Below are 22,817 nucleotides of genomic sequence, written 5' to 3'. Positions count from 1 at the left end.
TCTTTCCCGCTCCGGAATGTATTGAGTATCTGTTTTTATGTGCTTCCTTAAATACCATTTCTCTCACATCACCAAACTTTGGTACCCAAATTCTTTCAGCCCTATATCGAGTTTCATCCTCTCGAATATTAAGATGTTTCTCCGATCCTTTGGGTATTTCCTTCTTCAAATTTCCTTCTTTTAAAACTCCCTGTTGCGCCTCCTTTCTACTCAAAGCGTCGGCTACCACATTCGCCTTCCTCGGGTGGTAACGAATCTCAAAATCGTAATCATTTAATAATTCAATCCACCTACGCTACCTCATGTTCAGTTGTTTCTGATCAAATATATGTTGAAGACTTTTGTGGTCGGTATATATGATACTTTTGACCCCATATAAGTAGTGCCTCCAAGTTTTTAATGCAAAAACAACAGCGCCCAATTCCAAATCGTGAGTCATATATTTTGCTTGTGAATCTTTAATTGTCTGGATGCATAGGCAATTACCTTCATTCGTTGCATTAATACACAAGAGAGGACTTGCTTTGAGGCATCACAATATATCACAAAATCATCATTCCCTTCAAGCAATGACAATATAGGTGCTGTAGTTAACTTTTTCTTCAACAATTGAAACTCTTTCTCCTACTCATCCTTCCATTCAAATTTCTTCCCTTTATGCGTTAATGCAGTCAAGGGTTTTGCTATTTTAGAAAAATCTTGGATGAACCTTCTGTAGTAACCAGCCTGTCCTAAAAATTGGCGTATATGTTTCGGAGTTTTCGGGGTTTCCCAGTTTTCAATGGTTTCAATCTTTGACGGATCCACCTGAATACCTTCCTTGTTTACTACGTGACCGAGGAATTGAACTTCTTTCAACCAAAATGCACACTTTGAAAACTTAGCGTACAATTTTTTTTCCTCAACAATTCGAGCACTTTTCTCAAATGTTCTCCGTGCTCTTGTTCATTCTTTGAGTAAATAAGTATGTCATCGATGAAAACAATGACAAACTTGTCAAGATATGGCCCACACACTCGGTTCATGAGGTCCATGAACATAGCTGCTGCGTTAGTTAATCCAAACGACATAACCATAATCTCATAATGACCGTAACGAGTTCTAAAAGCAGTCTTCACAATATCATCCTCCTTCACCCGCATTTGATGATACCCAGAACGTAAATCAATCTTCGAATAAACTGACGAGCCTTGTAGTTGATCAAATAAGTCGTCAATTCTCGGTAGTGGGTAACGGTTCTTGATGGTAAGTTTGTTCAACTCTCGGTAGTCGATACACAACCTGAATGTACCATCCTTCTTTTTGATAAACAAAACAGGAGCTCCCCATGGTGATGTACTTGGTCATATGAAACCACGCTCTAAAAGTTCTTGTAATTGGCTTTGGAGTTCCTTCATTTCGCTGGGTGTGAGTCTGTATGGAGCACGAGCTATTGGTGCAGCTCCCGGTACAAGATCTATTTGAAATTCAACAGATCGGTGTGGAGGTAGTCCCGGTAATTCTTTCTGAAATACATCGGGAAATTCTTTTGCGACGGGAACATCATTGATGTTCTTCTCTTTGGAATTGACTTTCTCGATGTGTGCTAGAATGGCATAGCAACCTTTTCTTATTAGTTTTTGCACCTTCAGGTTACTAATAAGATTTAACTTCGCGTTGCTCTTTTCTCCGTACACCATTAAAGGTTTTCTCTTCTCGCGCATAATGCGTATCGCATTTTTGTAACAAATAATTTATGCTTTCATCTCTTTCAACCAGTCCATGCTGATTATTACATCAAAACTTCCTAACTCTACTGGTATCAAATCAATCTTAAATGTTTCGCTAACCAGTTTAATTTCTTGATTCCGACATATTTTATCTGCTGTAATTAATTTACCGTTTGCTAATTCGAGTAAAAATTTATTATCCAAAGGCGTCAGTGGAATACTTAATTTAGCACAAAAATCTCTACTCATATAGCTTCTATCCGCACCCGAATCAAATAAAACATAAGCAGGTTTTTCATTGATAAGAAACGTATCCGTAACAAGCTCCGGGTCTTCCTGCGCTTCTTCTGCATTAATTTTAAAAACTCTTACACGACTTTGCCCCTTATTATTTTCCTGATTTGGGCACATAGTTTTGTAGTGGCCCTTCTTCCCGCATCCAAAATAAATAATGTGGGCGTTATTTGTGAAATGTCCCGTTCTTATTGATTAAAAACGTTCCATATTAATTGATTTCGTTGCGAGGTTTTGACCTCTATATGAGACGTTTTTCAAAGACTGCATTCATTTTAAAACAAATCATAACCTTTATTTCATCAATAAAGGTTTAAAAAGCTTTACGTAGATTATCAAATAATGATAATCTAAAATATCCTGTTTACACACGACTATTACATAATGGTTTACAATACAAATATGTTATAACGAAATAAGTTTCTTGAATGCAGTTTTTACACAATATCATACAAGCATGGACTCCAAATCTTGTCCTTATTTAAGTATGCGATAGCGGAAGCTCTTAATAATCACCTGAGAATAAACATGCTTAAAACGTCAACAAAAAATGTTGGTGAGTTATAGGTTTAACCTATATATTATCAAATCATAATAATAGACCACAAGATTTCATATTTCAATACACATCCCATACATAGAGATAAAAATCATTCAAATGGTGAACACCTGGTAACCGACATTAACAAGATGCATATTTAAGAATATCCCCATCATTCCGGGATCCTCCTTAGGACATGCTATAAATTTCGAAGTACTAAAGCATCCGGTACTTTGGATGGGGTTTGTTAGGCCCAATAGATCTATCTTTAGGATTCGCGTCAATTAGGGTGTCTGTTCCCTAATTCTTAGATTACCAGACTTAATAAAAAGGGGCATATTCGATTTTGATAATTCAACCATAGAATGTAGTTTCATGTACTTGTGTCTATTTTGTAAATCATTTATAAAACCTGCATGTATTCTCATCCCAAAAATATTAGATTTTAAAAGTGGGACTATAACTCACTTTCACAGATTTTTACTTCGTCGGGAAGTAAGACTTGGCCACTGGTCGATTCACGAACCTATAACAAATATGTACATATATATCAAAGTATATTCAAAATATATTTACAACACTTTTAATACATTTTGATTTTTTAAGTTTATTAAGTCAGCTGTCCTCGTTAGTAACCTACAACTAGTTGTCCAACGTTAGATGTACAGAAAAAAATTGATATATATTAACTTGAATCAATCCACGACCCAGTGTATACATATCTCAGTATTGATCAAAACTCAAACTATATATATTTTTGAATCAACCTCAACTCTGTATAGCTAACTCCAACATTCACATATAGAGTGTCTATGGTTGTTCCGAAATATATATAGATGTGTCGACATGATAGGTCGAAACATTGTATATGTGTCTATGGTATCTCAAGATTTCTAATATACAATACAAGTTGATTAAGTTATGGTTGGAATAGATTTGTTATCAATTTTCACGTAGCTAAAATTAGTAGTTTTTACCAATTTTGTTTTGCTCGCCATTTCTTCGTTTCTAATCCGTTTTGAGTGATTTAAGCGGCCACGGTTTCGTATTGAACTTGACTTTATGAAACTAAACAGAAAAGGTATAGGTTTATAGTCAGAAATACAAGTTACAAGTCGTTTTTGAAAGAGGTAGTCATTTCCGTCGAAAGAACGACATCTTGATGACTGTTTTGAAAAACATACTTTCACGTTGAGTTTAACCATGATTTTTGGATATGGTTTCATGTTCATAAGAAAAATCATTTTTCCAGAAGTATAGCTTTTAAATCAAAGTTTTTCATAGTTTTTAATTATCCAAACCAAAACAGCCCCCGGTTGTAACTACAGCGGCGTAAATCCGGTTTTATGGTGTTTATCGTGTTTCCGGGTTTTAAATCATTAAGTTAGAAAATCATATAGATATAGATCATGTGTAAAGTTTATTTTAAAAGTGTAGTTAGAAGGATTATCTTTATTTGCGAACAAGTTTAGAATTAACTAAACTATGTTCTAGTGATTACTAGTTTACCACTTCGAATGTGATATCTTTTTATGTATGAATCGAATGATGTTATGAACATCATTACTACCTTAAGTTCCTTGGATAAACCTACTGGAAAAGAGAAAAATGGATCTAGCTTCAACGGATCCTTGGATGGCTCGAAGTTCTTGAAGTAGAATCATGACACGAAAACAAGTTCAAGTAAGATCATCACTTGAAATAAAAATGTTATAGTTATAGAAATTGAACCAAAGTTTGAATATGATTATTACCTTGTATTAGAATGATAAACTACTGTAAGAAACAAAGACTTCTTGAGGTTGGATGATCACCTTACAAGATTGGAAGTGAGCTAGCAAACTTCAAAGTATTCTTGATTTTATGTAACTAGAACCTGTAGAATTTATGAAGAACACTTAGAACATGAAGATAGAACTTGAGAGAGATCAATTAGATGAAGAAAATTGAAGAATGAAAGTGTTTGTAGGTATTTTTGGTCGTTGGTGTATGGATTAGATATAAAGGATATGTAATTTTGTTTTCATGTAAATAAGTCATGAATGATTACTCATATTTTTGTAATTTTATGACATATTTCATGCTAGTTGCCAAATGATAGTTTCCACATGTGTTAGGTGACTCACATGGGCTGCTAAGAGCTGATCATTGGAGTGTATATACTAATAGTACATACATCTAAAAACTGTGTATTGTACGAGTACGAATACGGGTGCATACGAGTAGAATTGTTGATGAAACTAAACGAGGATGTAATTGTAAGTATTTTTGTTAAGTAGAAGTATTTTGATAAGTGTCTTGAAGTCTTTCAAAAGTGTATGAATACATATTAAAACACTACATGTATATACATTTTAACTGAGTCGTTAAGTCATCGTTAGTCGTTACATGTAAGTGTTGTTTTGAGACCTATAGGTTAACGATCTTGTTAAATGTTGTTAACCCAAAGTTTATAATATCAAATGAGATTTTAAATTATTATATTATCATGATATTATGATATATTAATATATCTTAATATGATATATACATTTAAATGTCGTTACAACGATAATCGTTACATATATGTCTCGTTTCGAAATCCTTAAGTTAGTAGTCTTGTTTTTACTTATGTAGTTCATTGTTAACACATTTAATGATATATTTAATTATCATATTATCATGTTATATATAATATAACGATGTATTAATATGCTTCATATATATTTAGTAAGACGTGGTTATAACGATAATCGTTATATGTATCGTTTCGAGTTTCATACGTCAATAGTCTCCTTTTTAAGTATATAACTTATTGTTACTATTTTTAATGAGATACTTGATGATCATTATATCATGTTAAACATATATATTTATTCATTTATGTATCATCATGTCATATACAACTTATAGCGTTCGTGAATCATTGGTCAAACTGGGTAATCAGACGTTTACAAAATTTCCGTTTCAATTAACCAAGTCTTAACAAGTTTGATTGCTTAACATGTTGGAAACATTTAATCATGTAAATATAGTTTTCATTAAACATATAATCATAGAAAGGTTCAGAAAAGTTCGGGTCACTACAATTTATTCCTCTAGTCGCTGGTCCGTAAGTTTCACACTTCGTCGCACCATGACTCGGTTTATTACATTTGGTACATACAACCCTACATTATTTATTCGGATGATATCCTTCACACCTATAACATGGGATTTTCTGATTGTTGTGGCCATTGTTGTTATTGAGATTGTTGTTGGAATTGTTGTTGTTGTTATTGTTGCTGGGATGGTAATTGTAGTTGTTATTGGGACGTTTTTTGTATTTATTGTTGGGATTGCGATTGTTGTTGTTTCGATTGATATTGCGGTTGTTGGGATAGTGGTTGCGATTGTGGTTGTGATTGTTGTTGTTGTATTGGTGACCCTTGTCACTGGTTTCTTCCCACATTCTCTTGACTTGTTTCGTGTTGGCTTCTTCGGCTGCCTGCTCTTTAATTCTTTGCTCAATTTGATTTATGAGTTTATGAGCCATTCGACTTGCCTTTTGTATGGAGGCGGGCTCGTGTGAACTCACATCTTCTTTAATCCTTTATGGTAACCCTTTCACAAATGCGTCGATCTTCTCTTCTTCATCTTCGAACGCACTTGGACACAGTAGGCACAACTCTGTGAATCTTCGTTCGTACGTGGTAATGTCGAAACCTTGCGTTCGTAATCCTCTAAGCTCTACCTTGAGCTTATTGACCTCATTTCTGGGACGGTACTGCTCGTTCATCAAGTGCTTGAATGCTAACCACGGTAGTGCGTAAGCAGCATCTTGTCCCACTTGTTCTAGATAGGTATTCCACCATGTTAACGCAGTACCTGTGAAGGTATGCGTGGCATACTTCACCCTATATTCTTCAGTACATTTACTTATGGAAAACACCAATTTGACCTTCTCGATCCACTGTTTCAATCCGATTGGTCCTTTGGTTCCATCAAATTCCAAAGGTTTGCAGGTAGTAAATTCTTTGTAGGAGCATCCTACACGATTTCTTGTGGAATTAGTCCCACTGCTAGAACCAAAGTTATTGTTATTATTTTACATTGCGGCCTGCACTGCGGGTATGTTCGCAGCAAGGAAAACACAGAAGTCTTCCTCACTCATTTTCAAGTTTTGACGAGTAGTCGGTGCCATTTCGTTCAAAAATAGCCAAAAGAATTAAGTTAATCATATAGAATATTAAGAGTAGTCAATAGTATTTCGTAGCATAATATGAACTCATTTATAAAAGCTTTTTCTTCATATTAGCATTTTATAGTTTTAATTCGGGTAGTACTTACCCGTTAAGTTCATACTTAGCAGCTAATATACAATTCAACTACTACGATTCTATATGAAAGACCAAATACAATAATATTTCGCGTTCAAACTTTTATACAATATTTTACAAACATACAATACCACTATCTTACATACAGGATGAAATATAGCACATAATGACTTTGATACAAGGCAGTTATGAAGACAGTTCTAGTTAATACACAAGTCGTTCAGCAAAAGCAATATATACACATAATTCATAGTCCAGAAATAAGTCATGCATTCTAGTTTTACTAAGACTATTTCCCATCCTTGGTCTTGTGGAAAATAACCATTGTGACCGTTGACAAGATAGCACGTTGTAACGTTTTCAAAAGGACTGGGGTTACGTAATGCCCAACAGCCCCGTAACAATCTAAAAACCTTGTGTCTCACCCCAACTACTAAGTCCGTCACTTGTTGGAATGTTTTATTTAACAGTTGTAATCCGATGTTCTTTTTCTCACTTTGGTGAGAAGCGAACATCACTAACCCGTAAACATAACATGCTTCTTTATGTTGCATGTTAGAAGCTCTTTCTAAATAACAAAGTTCTATGTTGGGATATGTGGAGTCAAAATAGGTTCTTAACCCGTAGCGTAAAATTGCATTTGGGTTCCCCGCACTTAATGCTTTAAAGAAAACACGACGTAACTTAAAGTCTCTCTAATGTGATATACCCCATCTTTCAAAAGAAAGCCTTTAAAAAACTAAGGCATGCCTGGAACGTCTTTCAAATGTTCGACAAACTAATTTCACCATAAATAGTTATGCCGATGAATTTTGACCGACTCTAGACAAGATTTCATCAATCATATCCCCTGGTAGGTCTTCTAAAATATTCGGTTGTCTATCCTTAACGTCCATTGTGTGTTTTTATACTGTAAAATAGACGAGGATTAGATTCGTAAAAGATAATTAACAAACAATACAAACAATTTTTACATATAACATAAAATTACAAGCAAGCTACAATACATATATTACACAACATGATTACAACTCTTTATTCCGACTCACTCGTTTCTTCCTCCTCGGATTTGGTTCGTTTTGATAACTTCCTAGGGATATATGGTGCTCCTTTAATGCGAGCTGTCATTTTCACAAATGGTTTAGAAAAACCTGGTGGCTTAGATGTTCTCGGGTTATAGTAAAAGTTTAAGAAATACGGGTGTTTATGGTACACCCCATCAGGGTATTTCATGTTAACGTAGAGTTCATCGGGGTTGGAATTAGGTTTCTCTATTTTGATGTCTTTTCCCTTATTATTTTCTTTTGCTTTTTCAAATTGGGTCAAGGTAATTTCTATAACATCATCGGAATCCTCATCGGGATCCGATTCATCAGAAAATTGGTAATTTTCCTAATATCTTGCTTCCTCAGCGAAAACACCATTGACCATTTTTAACTTTGGTCCATTGGTTGAGAATTTTCTTTTATTTATCTGTTTTTTTGTGGTTCCTAATATTTCCTCCTCCGGAACCTCTTCTTCCGGTTCCTCTTCTTCCGGTTCCTCTTCTTCCGGTTCCTCTTCGGGAATTTGTGAATCTTCCCAAAATATATCCGACTCTTCATTATTATTAGGTGAGTCGATGGGATTTGTACTAGAGGTAGAAATCTATCACACAATATCAAACACGTTAAGAGATTAATATATCACATAATATTTACATGTTAACAATTTGTAGTTTTCAACAAAAAGTGTTAAGCAATTGTTTTTAAAGAAAACACGGTCGAAGTCCAGACTCATTAATGCATCCTAACAAACTCGATAATACGCACTAATGCAAATTTCTGGTTCTCTAAGACCAACGCTCGGATACCAACTGAAATGTCCCGTTCATATTGATTATAAACGTTTCATATAATTGATTTCGTTACGAGGTTTTGACCTCTATATGAGACGTTTTTCAAAGACTGCATTCGATTTTTAAAACAAACCATAACCTTTATTTTATTTTATCGATAAAGGTTTAAAAACATTACGACGATTATCAAATAATGATAATCTAAAATATAGCGTTTTCACATGACCATTACATAAAGGTTTACAATAATATTACACATCAACTTAAGTCTTCGAATGCAGTTTTAAAGCAATATTATACAAGCATGCAGACTCCAATCTTGTCTTTATTTAGCATGCAACAGCGGAAAGTCTTAATAATTACTTGAGAATAAACATGTTTTAAACGTCAACAAAAATGTTGGTGAGTTATAGGTTTAACCTATATATTTATCATAACATAAATATAGACCACAAGATTTCATATTTCCATTTCTCATAAACAACATGCAATCTGCATAAAAAGCATTCATATGATGAACACCTGGTAACCGACCTTAACAGGATGCATATAGAATATCCCCATCATTCCGGGACTCTCATCGGACATGATAAATCGAAGTACTAAAGCATTCGTAATTCGGATGAGGCTTGTTGGGCCAAATAGATCTATCTTTAGGATTCGCGTCAATTGGTGGCAATTATCATAAACACCAATTCTTAGGCTACCAAGCTAAAAAGGGGCATATTCGGTTCGATAATTCAACATAGAATGTAATTTTGATTACTTGTGTCTATTTTGTAAAACATTTATAAAACTGCATGTATTCTCATCCCAAAAATAATAGATTTCAAAAGTGGGACTATAACTCACTTTTACAGATTTTCACTTCGTCGAAAAATAAGACTTGGCCACGGGTCGATTCACGAACCTATAACAAATATATAAATATATATATCAAAGTATGATCGAAATATTCACAACATATTTTATTTACGTTTTTAACGATTTAAGTTGTTAAGTTAGCAGTCCAACGTTAGTAGTTCACAATTAATTGTCCACAGTTAGTAGTACAGAAATAAATCAATATAACTGTTGGGATTTAACAAGTTCCATAATACTTATAATCATTCAAGAAATAATATTTGCGGAAGCGTATAAATTACCATTTTAAAACTTGTAAATCTTTAACCATTTAAAGTTAAATTCCAAATAGGATCAAGTTGTGAAACATACTTACAAATTAAGAGTGGGTTTAGAGATAATACCTCCTCAAGCTAGTTGAGGGTAGTTTACAAATGTGCAAGATGATGATGAAGATGAAGGCAAGAAAGCTTCTAACTTGAAGCCTCAAGTGTGTAATACCCCAAGCTTTTGATGCACCAACACCTTCCTTTGTTTGCTTAGGATTTTAGACACTTGATTAACAAGATTACCATACAAAAACACTCTCTTTTTCCCTCTAAACTGTCACAGCCAGCAGCTGTGTTTTCAGCAGAAAAACTGCAGTTTTTTTTAGTGTATTGCTTGTTTTCTCACTCACTTGAGTCAAGGAATCCCTTGGTTAAAGAGAGTCTTGCATGCCTTAAGGAATATATTGTTTACAAGTAACCAAGCAAGCATGGGATGTCACCTAGGAGTCCCAAAATCTGCATTCTTGTATCATTTAAATAATAAGTATAATTTATATAAAACTTGTTACATTTTATATAAAACTTGTTATTAAAGTTCAAGTTATAAATATAGGTTACTTGTACTTTATAAACCAATTTATAAAGTATAACAAAACATAATTATTTATACATATAAATAATCAAATCCTTAATATATAAATTGTCCAAACAATTTATCTCAAGTGATAATATTTTAGAAACCCGATTTTCTAAAATCCAAGTGTCGCATATTCGTTTAATGATCCAATAGTTAAGATCAAATACGTTTAAGGTGTCGGTAAGCTTGTTATTGGGTATGACCCGACTTGGATCATAACATATCAGCCACATTAATTAAATACGTCTCTCGGGCATACGAAAAACCTACAATAACTTCTCGAATCAATCCACGACCCAGTGAATACAAGTCTCAAACTCGATCACAACTCAAAGTATATGTATTATTTTGGAATTAACCTCAACGCTGTATAGCTAACTCGATCATTACCACATATAGTGTGTCTATGGTTATTCCAAATAATATATATAGATGATGTCGATATGATATGTCAAAACATTGTATACGTGTCTATGGTCTATCAAGACATGTATAGTACAATATAAGTTAGTTAAGTTATGGTTAGTATGGATTTGTTATAAAATTTATGTAGCTACAATAAGTAAAATTTTCCAATTTTATTTTACCCATAACTTCTTCGTTTTAACTCCGTTTTGAGTGAATCAACTTGCTATGGTTTCATATTGAACTGTACTTTATGAAACTAAATAGAAAAAGTATAGGTTTATAGTCAGAATTATAGGTTACAAGTCATTTTTGTAGAGGTAGTCATTTCAGTCGAAAAAACGACGTCTTGATGACCTGAAACCAAAGGTGATGCGCCGCCAAATGTTACTCCATTTGGCGGTGCATCTTTGTGATTTAAAAAGCGTGTTTAATGAAGGGAAATTAGATTCAAAATTATATGTGTCATACATTATTACATTGTGAGTGAAATAATAGGCCTTAAAACTATATGTACCATGGAAAGTCACGGACACACAAAAGGAATAATATGAAAGAAATTGAAATCGGTCAAACAGTGTCTAAAAAGGAAAAATTGAAAGCTTTAGAGGTCTCGTTTCAAAAAATAATTAGAAAAAATCACCTACGACAGTTTGTCAACGGATAGATCTCGAAAAAATACACGATTTAAAAAAATGGTGACTAAATCGGAGCTAAGAGTTAAAAGATACGATAGATCTAACATTTTGGCCAAAGACACAAAACACCAAGCACCACGAACTGTCGGTGGTTTTTGGTACGTGGTGCGAATTTTCCAGGAAATATGTCGTTTTCGGGAATCTATACGACCTCGAATGGCAAACACGCTCAGAGAGTTTTGCTTGTTCGGCCATTTTGGGGTGTTCTTGAGAATTTCAGCACAATCTGAAACCGTTGGTTATGCGCCGTCAAATGCTACTCCATCTGGTGGCGCATATTAATGATTTAAAAATGTGTTTAATGAAGTGACATTAGATTCGAAATTATATGCGTTATACATAATTTCATTGCGAGTGAAATAATAGGCCATAAAACTATATATACCATGCTAAGCCATACATACACAAAACTAATAATACGATATAAATTGTAAACGTTCAAAGAGAATATTAAAAATGAGTAAAATGTCTTTTTTCAGCATCCTGACGACCTCGAATGGTAAGACACTTTCTGAGATTCTTGATGTTAAGTTTGTTTTAGGGTTACCTGGAGAATTTCAGCACAATCTGAAACCAAAAGGTGATGCGCTGCCAAATGTTACTCCATTTGGTGGCACATCATTGTGATTTAAAAATCATGTTTAATGAAGTGACATTAGATTCAAAATTATATGTGTCATACATAATTACATTGTGAGTGAAATAATAGGCCTTAAAACTATATGTACCATGCAAAGTCATGCATACACAAAAGGAATAATATGAAAGAAATTGAAAACGGTCAAAAGAGCGTCTAAAAAGGCAAAATAGAAGGCTTTAGAGGTCTCATTTCGAAAAATATTTGGGACAAATTGCCTACGGCAGTTTGCCGATGGATGCATCTCGAAAAAAATACACGATTTAAAAAAAACGGTGACTAAACCGGAACTACGATCAAAATATACGATAGACCTAATATTTTGGCCAAAGACACAAAACACCAAGCACCACGAACCGTCGTTGGTGTTTAGTGCGTGCTGCGAATTTGTTAGGAAAGATGTCTTTTTCGGAATCTATACTACCTCGAATGGCAAGCACGTTCAGAGAGTCCTGCTCGTTCGGCCGTTTTAGGATGATCTTCAGAATTTTAGCACAATCTGAAACTGAAGGTTATGCGCCGCCAAATGCTACTCCATCTGGCGACGCATATTAATGATTTAAAAAACGTGTTTAATGAAGTGAAATTAGATTCAAAATTATATGCGTTATACATAATTACATTGTAAGTGAAATAATAGGCCTTAAAACTATATATACCATGCGAAGCCATGCATACACAAAACTAATAATTACATATAAAATGAAAACGTTCATAGAGAACATTAAAAATGAGTAAAATGACTTTTTCGGCATCCTGACGACCTCGAAGGGCAAGAAAATTTCCGAGATTCTTGATATTAAGGTCGTTTTAGGGTGATCTGGAGAATTTTAGCACAATCTGAAACCAAAGGTGATGCGCCACCAAATGTTACTCTATTTGTCGGCGCATCTTTGTGATTTAAAAAACGTGCTTAATGAAGTGACATTAGATTCAAAATTATATGTGTCATACATACTTACATTGTGAGTGAAATAATAGGCCTTAAAACTATATGTACCATGCAAAGTCACGTATACACAAAAAGAATAATATGAAAGATATTGAAAACGGTCAAAGAGCGTCTAAAAAGGCAAAATTGAATGCTTTAGAGGTCTCGTTTCAAAAAATATTTAGGAAACCCGCCTACGACAGTTTGTCAACGGATATATCTCGAAAAAATACACGATTTAAAAAAAAATGGTGACTAAATCGAAGCTACTAGTCAAAAGATACGATAGATCTAACATTTTGGACAAAGACACAAAAAACCAACCACCACGAACCGCCGGTGGTTTTTGGTGCGTGGTGCGAATTTGCCAGAAAAGATGTCTTTTTCGGGAATCTATACGACCTCGAATGGCAACCACGTTTAGAGAGTCTTGCTCCTTCGGCCGTTTTGGGGTGATCTTGAGAATTTCAGCACAATCTGAAACCGAAGGATATGCGCCGTCAAATAATACTCCATCTGGCGACGCATATTAATGATTTAAAAAACGTGTTTAATGAAGTGACATTAGATTCGAATTTATATGTGTTTTACATAATATCATTGCGAGTGAAATAATAGGCTTTAAAACTATATATACCATGCTAAGCATACATACACAAAACTAATAATACGATATAAATTGAAAACGTTCAAAGAGAATATTAAAAATGAGTAAAATGTCTTTTTTTGGCATGCTGATGACCTCGAATGGCAAGACACTTTCTGAGATTCTTAATGTTAAGGTCGTTTTAAGATGATCTGGAGAATTTCAGCACAATTTGAAACCAAAGGTGATGCGCCGACAAATGTTACTCCATTTGGCGGTGCATCATTGTGATTTAAAAAGAGTGTTTAATGAAATGACATTAGATTCAAAATTATATGTGTCATACATAATTACATTGTGAGTGAAATATTAGGCCTTAAAACTATATGTACCATGCAAAGTCATGCATACACAAAAGGAATAATGTGAAAGAAATTGAAAACGGTCAAAAGAGCGTCTAAAAAGGCAAAATTGAAGGCTTTAGAGGTATCGTTTCGAAAAATATTTAGGAAAAACCCCCTACGATAGTTTTCCAACTGATACATCTCGAAAAAATATACGATTTAAAAAAAACGGTGACTAAATCGGAGCTACGAGTCAAAAGATATGATAGATCTAATATTTTGGTATGTATGATAGATGTCTTTTTCAGGAATCTATACGACCTTGAATGTCAAGCCCGTTCAGAGAGTCTTGCTCGTTCAGCCGTTTTGGGGTGATCTTGAGAATTTCAGCACAATCTGAAACCAAAGGTTATGCGCCATCAAATGCTACTCCATCTGGCGGCGCATATTAATGATTTAAAAAGCGTGTTTAATGAAGTGACATTTGATTAGAAATTATTGCATTCGTTTCATGAAAAGCACACCATTATTATACATAATGCATGTTTTAAACAAGTGGGCGAATATTTAAGAAATAATCCCCATGATACATCGGTTTCCAAATACTACACATGTGACATAACAGTTGAATATAATACATGACAAAGGTTTTATTGAATGCAACATTTCATTTAAACAAAAGCATGAGACTCCATGCAAAGCTTGATCAGATAATGCAACAGCGGAAGACTTTCTGAAGGACCTGAGAATAAACATGCTTAAACAGTTAACACAAAAGTTGGTGAGATATATAGGTTTAGCATCGATATAAATATAGACCACAAGATTTCATAGTTATAATTATATATACACTCGCAAGTGTATAAAAGTATTCTATAAGTTGTTGAGCGCTTCGGTAACCATACTTAACCATTAATGTGGAATATTACCTTTATTATGATATCTCCCTACACTGTACCAAGTGTAGTAAAAATGAAGTACTATACAACCGTTTACGATACTAGAGCGACTGGGATTGTCAAACCCGATAGATCTATCAATAGGATTCGCGCTTACATGTTCATACAACATGTAAATATTAGTTACCAAGCTATTAGGGAAGATATGCAAGGTGGTACAACTCAACGTAGAATATATTTTAAGTACTTGTGTCCATAGCGTAAAACATAAAATGCATGTATTCTCATCCCAAAATATTTGTAGAGTTTAAAAATGGGACTATATTGTAGTGACCTGAACTTTTCCATGTTTATATATATTAAATGAAATTGTTATTTACATGATTAAGTGTTTCCAACATGTTAAGCAATCAAACTTGTTAAGACTTGATTAATTGATATAGGTTTCATATAGACAATTGTAGTGACCCGAACTTTTCCATGTTTATATATATTAATTGAGATTGATATTTACATGATTAAATGTTTCCAACATGTTAAGCAATCAAACTTGTTAAGACTTGATTAATTGAAATATGTTTCATATAGACAATTGACCACCCAAGTTGATCAGTGATTCACGAACGTTAAAACTTGTAAAAACTATATGATGACATATATATGGATATATATATAGTTAACATGATACTATGATAAGTAAACATATCATTAAGTATATTAACAATGAACTACATATGTAAAAACAAGACTACTAACTTAATGATTTTTAAACGAGACATATATGTAACGATTATCGTTGTAAAGACATTTAATGTATATATATCATATTAAGAGATATTCATACATGATAATATCATGATAATATAATAATTTAAAATCTCATTTGATATTATAAACATTGGGTTAACAACATTTAACAAGATCGTTAACCTAAAGGTTTCAAAATAACACTTACATGTAACGACTAACGATGACTTAACGACTCAGTTAAAATGTATATACATGTAGTGTTTTAATATGTATTTATACACTTTTGAAAGACTTCAATACACTTATCAAAATACTTCTACTTAACAAAAATGCTTACAATTACATCCTCGTTCAGTTTCATCAACAATTCTACTCGTATGCACCCGTATTCGTACTCGTACAATACACAGCTTTTAGATGTATGTACTATTGGTATATACACTCCAATGATCAGCTCTTAGCAGCCCATGTGAGTCACCTAACACATGTGGGAACCATCATTTGTCAACTAGCATGAAATATCTCATAAAATTACAAAAATATGAGTAATCATTCATGACTTATTTACATGAAAACAAAAATTACATATCCTTTATATCTAATCCATACACCAACGACCAAAAACACCTACAAACACTTTCATTCTTCAATTTTCTTCATCTAATTGATCTCTCTCAAGTTCTATATTCAAGTTCTAAGTGTTCTTCATAAATTCCAAAAGTTCTAGTTTCATAAAATCAAGAATACTTTCAAGTTTGCTAGCTCACTTCCAATCTTGTAAGGTGATCATCCAACCTCAAGAAATCTTTGTTTCTTACAGTAGGTTATCATTCTAATACAAGGTAATAATCATATTCAAACTTTGGTTCAATTTCTATAACTATAACAATCTTATTTCAAGTGATGATCTTACTTGAACTTGTTTTCGTGTCATGATTCTGCTTCAAGAACTTCGAGCCATCCAAGGATCCATTGAAGCTAGATCCATTTTTCTCTTTTCCAGTAGGTTTATCCAAGGAACTTAAGGTAGTAATGATGTTCATAACATCATTCGATTCATACATATAAAGCTATCTTATTCGAAGGTTTAAACTTGTAATCACTAGAACATAGTTTAGTTAATTCTAAACTTGTTCGCAAACAAAAGTTAATCCTTCTAACTTGACTTTTAAAATCAACTAAACACATGTTCTATATCTATATGATATGCTAACTTAATGATTTAAAACCTGGAAACACGAAAAACACCGTAAAACCGGATTTACGCCGTCGTAGTAACACCGCGGGCTGTTTTGGGTTAGTTAATTAAAAACTATGATAAACTTTGATTTTAAAGTTGTTATTCTGAGAAAATGATTTTTATTATGAACATGAAACTATATCCAAAAATTATGATTAAACTCAAAGTGGAAGTATGTTTTCTAAAATGGTCATCTAGACGTCGTTCTTTCGACTGAAATGACTACCTTTACAAAAACGACTTGTAACTTATTTTTCCGACTATGAACCTATACTTTTTCTGTTTAGATTCATAAAATTGAGTTTAATATGAAACCATAGCAATTTGATTCACTCAAAACGGATTTAAAATGAAGAAGTTATGGGTAAAACAAGATTGGATAATTTTTCTCATTTTAGCTACGTGAAAATTGGTAACAAATCTATTCCAACCATAACTTAATCAACTTGTATTGTATATTATGTAATCTTGAGATACCATAGACACGTATACAATGTTTCGACCTATCATGTCGACACATCTATATATATTTCGGAACAACCATAGACACTCTATATGTGAATGTTGGAGTTAGCTATACAGGGTTGAGGTTGATTCCAAAATATATATAGTTTGAGTTGTGATCAATACTGAGATACGTATACACTGGGTCGTGGATTTATTCAAGATAATATTTATCGATTTATTTCTGTACATCTAACTGTGGATAACTAGTTGTAGGTTACTAACGAGGACAGCTGACTTAATAAACTTAAAACATCAAAATATATTAAAAGTGTTGTAAATATATTTTGAACATACTTTAATATATATATGTATATATTGTTATAGGTTCGTGAATCAACCAGTGGCCAAGTCTTACTTCTCGACGAAGTAAAAATCTGTGAAAGTGAGTTATAGTCCCACTTTTAAAATCTAATATTTTTGGGATGAGAATACATGCAGGTTTTATAAATGATTTACAAAATAGACACAAGTACGTGAAATTACATTCTATGGTTGAATTATCGAAATCGAATATGCCCCTTTTTATTAAGTCTGGTAATCTAAGAATTAGGGAACAGACACCCTAATTGACGCGAATCCTAAAGATAGATCTATCGGGCCCAACAAGCCCCATCCAGAGTACCGGATGCTTTAGTACTTCGAAATTTATATCATATCCGAAGGGTGTCCCGGAATGATGGGGATATTCTTATATATGCATCTTGTTAATGTCGGTTACCAGGTGTTCACCATATGAATGATTTTTATCTCTATGTATGGGATGTGTATTGAAATATGAAATCTTGTGGTCTATTGTTACGATTTGATATATATAGGTTAAACCTATAACTCACCAACATTTTTGTTGACGTTTAAAGCATGTTTATTCTCAGGTGAATATTAAGAGCTTCCGCTGTTGCATACTAAAATAAGGACAAGATTTAGAGTCCATGTTTGTATGATATTGTGTAAAAAGTGCATTCAAGAAACTGATTTCGATGTAACATATTTGTATTGTAAACCATTATGTAATGGTCGTGTGTAAACAGGATATTTTAGATTATCATTATTTGATAATCTACGTAAAGCTTTTTAAACCTTTATTTATGAAATAAAGGTTATGGTTTATTTTAAAAATGAATGCAGTCTTTGAAAAACGTCTCATATAGAGGTCAAAACCTCGCAACGAAATCAATTAATATGGAACGTTTTTAATCAATAAGAACGGGACATTTCAACAATTGACCACCGAAGTTGACCGGTGATTCACGAACGTTAAAACTTGTAAAAACTATATGATGACATATATATGATTATATATATAGTTAACATGATATTATGATAATTAAGTATCTCATTAGGTATTTTAACAATGAGTTATATACATAAAATTGAGTTTATTGAATTAGGAAACTCGAAACGATATATATAACGATTATCGTTATAATAACGTCTTACTAAATACATATGAATCATATTAAGATATTGATAAACTATGTTTAATCATGGTAAATGATAAGTAAACATGTCATTAAGTGTATTAACAATGAACTTCATATGTAAAAACAAGACTACTAACTTAATGATTTCAAAACGAGACATATATGTAATGATTATCGTTGTAACAACATTTAACTGTATATATATCACACTAAGATATATTATATATCATAATATCACGATAATATAAAAATTTAACATTTCTTTAGATATAATAAACAATGGGTTAACAACAATTAACAAGATCATTAACCTAAAGGTTTCAAAACAACACTTACATGTAACGACTAACGATGACTTAACGACTCAGTTAAAATGTATTTACATGTAGTGTTTTAATATGTATTCATACACTTTTGAAAGACTTAATGACACTTATCAAAATACTTCTACTTAACAAAAATGCTTAAAATTACATCCTCGTTCAGTTTCATCAACAATTCTACTCGTATGCACCCGTATTCGTACTCATACAATACACAGCTTTTAGATGTATGTACTATTGGTATATACTCCAATGATTAGCTCTTAGCAGCCCATGTGAGTCACCTAACACATGTGGGAACCATCATTTGGCAACTAGCATAAAATATCTCATAAAATTACAAAAATATTAGTAATCATTCATGACTTATTTACATGTAAACAAAATTACACATCCTTTATATCTAATCCATATACCAATGACCAAAAACACCTATAAACACTTTCATTATTAATTTTCTTCATCTAATTGATCTCTCTCAAGTTCTATCTTCAAGTTCTAAGTGTTCTTCATAAATTCTATAAGTTCTAGTTTCATAAAATCAAGAATACTTCCAAGTTTGCTAGCTTACTTCCAATCTTGTAAAGTGATCATCCAATCTTAAGAAATCTTTCTTATTTACAGTAAGATATCTTTCTAATACAAGGTAATACTCATATTCAAACTTTGGTTCAATTTATATAACTAGAACAATCTTAATTCAAGTGATGATCTTTCTTGAACTTGTTTTCGTGTCATGATTCTGCTTCAAGAACGTTCAAGCCATCCAAGGATCCTTTAAAGCTAGATCTATTTTTCTCATTTCCAGTAGGTTTATCCACAAAACCTGAGGTAGTAATGATGTTCTTAACATCATTCGATTCATATATATATAAAGCTATCATATTCGAAGGTTTAAACTTGTAATCACTAGAACATAGTTTAGTTAATTCTAAACTTGTTCGCAAACAAAAGTTAATCCTTCTAACTTGACTTTTAAAATCAACTAAACACATATTCTATATCTATATGATATGCTAACTTAATGATTTAAAACCCGGAAACACAAAGAACACCTTAAAACCGGACATACGCCGTCGTAGTAACACCGCGGGCTGTTTTGGGTTAGTTAATTAAAATCTATGATAAACTTTGATTTTAAAGTTGTTCTTTTGGGAAAATGTTTTTTCTTATGAACATGAAACTATATCCAAAAATCATGGTTAAACTCAAAGTGGAAGTATGTTTTCCAAAATGGTCATATAGACGTCGTTCTTTCGACTGAAATGACTACCTTTACAAAAATGACTTGTAACCTGTATTTTTGACTATAAACTTATAAATTTTCTGTTTATATTCATAAACTTAAGTTCAATATGAAACCATAGAAACTTGAAACACTCAAAACGGATTTAAAACGAAGAAGTTATGGGTAAAACAAGATTGGATATTTTTGCTTGTTGTAGCTACGTTAAAATTGATAACATATTTATATTAATCATATCCTAGCTAACTTATATTGTATTATACATGTATTCTAATATATTATGTAATCTTGGGATACCATAGACATGTATGCAAATGTTTTGACATATCATATCGACCCATGTATATATATTATTTGGAACAACCATAGACACTCTATATGCAGTAATGTTGGAGTTAGCTATACAGGGTTGAGGTTGATTCCAAAAATATATATGCTTTAAGTTGTGATCTAGCCTGAGGTGTGTATACACTGGGTCGTGGATTGATTCAAGATAATATATATCAATTTATTTCTGTACATCTAACTATGGACAACTAGTTGTGGTTACTAACGAGGACAGCTGACTTGATAAACTTAAAACATTAAAATGTATTAAAAATGTTTGTAAATATATTTTGAACATACTTTGATATATATGTACATATTTCTTATAGGTTCGTGAATCGACCAGTAGCCAAGTCTTACTTCCCAACGAAGTAAAAATCTGTGAAAGTGAGTTATAGTCCCACTTTTAAAATCTAATATTTCGGGATGAGAATACATGCAGTTTTATAAATGTTTTACGAAATAGACACAAGTAATTGAAACTACATTATATGGGTAAATGATCAAAGCCGAATATGCCCCTTTTGCTTGGTAACCTAAGAATTAGTAAACCGATCTACTAATTGACGCGAATCCTAAAGATAGATCTATTGGGCCTAACGAACCCCATCCAAAGTACCGGATGCGTTAGTACTTCGAATTCGTTTTTATCATGTCCGAAGGATTTCCCGGAATGATAGGGGATATTTTTATATGCATCTTCTTAATGTCGGTTACCAGGTGTTCACCTTATGAATGAATTTTATCTCTATGTATGGGATGTATATTGAAATATGAAATCTTGTGGTCTATTATTATTATTTGATAATATATAGGTTAAACCTATAACTCACCAACATTTTTGTTGATGTTTTAAGCATGTTTATTCTCAGGTGATTATTAAGAGCTTCCGCTGTTGCATACTAAAATAAGGACAAGATTTGGAGTCCATGCTTGTATGATATTATGTAAAAACTGCATTCAAGAAACTTATTTTGATGTAATATATTCTTATTGTAAACCATTATGTAATGGTTGTGTGTAAACGGTATATTTTAGATTATCATTATTTGAACCTTTATCAATAAAATATAGGTTATGGTTGTTTTAAAAATGAATGCAGTCTTTGAAAAACGTCTCATATAGAGGTCAAAACCTCGCGAAGAAATCAATTAATCTGGAACGTTTATAATCAATATGAATGGGACATTTCAGTTGGTATCCGAGCGTTGGTCTTAGAGAACCAGAAAATTGCATTAGTGTGTCCTACCGAGTTTGTTAGGATGCATTAGTGAGTCTGGACTTCGACCGTGTTTTTCTTCAAAAACGATTGCTTAACATTTTTTTTTGTTGGAAACTATATATTATTAACATGTAAATATTATGTGATATATTAATCTCTTAACGTGTTTGATATTGTGTGATAGATGTCTACCTCTAGTACAAATCCCATTGATTCACCTAATAATAATGAAGAGTCGAATATATTTTGGGAAGATTCACAAATTCCCGAAGAGGAACCGGAAGAGGAGGAACCGAAAGAAGAAGAACCGGAAGAGGAGGAACCGGAAGAAGAATGTGACAACCCGGAAATTTCCGACCAAATTTAAACTTAATCTTTATATTTTTCTGGCACGATAAGCAAACTCTGTTATGTTGAACCTGTTGAACCTCAAAATTTTTGAACTGTTTGTATACTCAATTGACCTTTGACTATGCCCGACGATTTACGAACCATTGTTGTAAATAAATATGTATATATATACATATATATGTATATGTATATATATTAATAAATATTACCTTGTTAATAAATTATAATAGTAACATATTTAATCTTAAATTACAATATAGTCGTTATGTTCATGTTGATATATATCTAATAATTATTATGAAACTTATTATTTTGTTTTTACTATAATATTATTATCAGTAATATTATTAACATAGATATCATTCTTATCATTTGTATTATTGATAATATTAATAATATTATTTTTAAGTCTATTACTATTATTATTATTAGTACTTGATTGATATTAATATATTTATAATTATATTTATTAATAAATACATAAAAATTGATACATAATCGG

The sequence above is a fragment of the Rutidosis leptorrhynchoides genome, chromosome 3 (genome assembly GCF_046630445.1).
Source record: "Rutidosis leptorrhynchoides isolate AG116_Rl617_1_P2 chromosome 3, CSIRO_AGI_Rlap_v1, whole genome shotgun sequence".
NCBI lineage: Eukaryota > Viridiplantae > Streptophyta > Magnoliopsida > Asterales > Asteraceae > Rutidosis > Rutidosis leptorrhynchoides.
The sequence above is the reverse complement of the archived record's forward strand: the minus strand, read 5'-3'. Positions refer to the sequence as shown.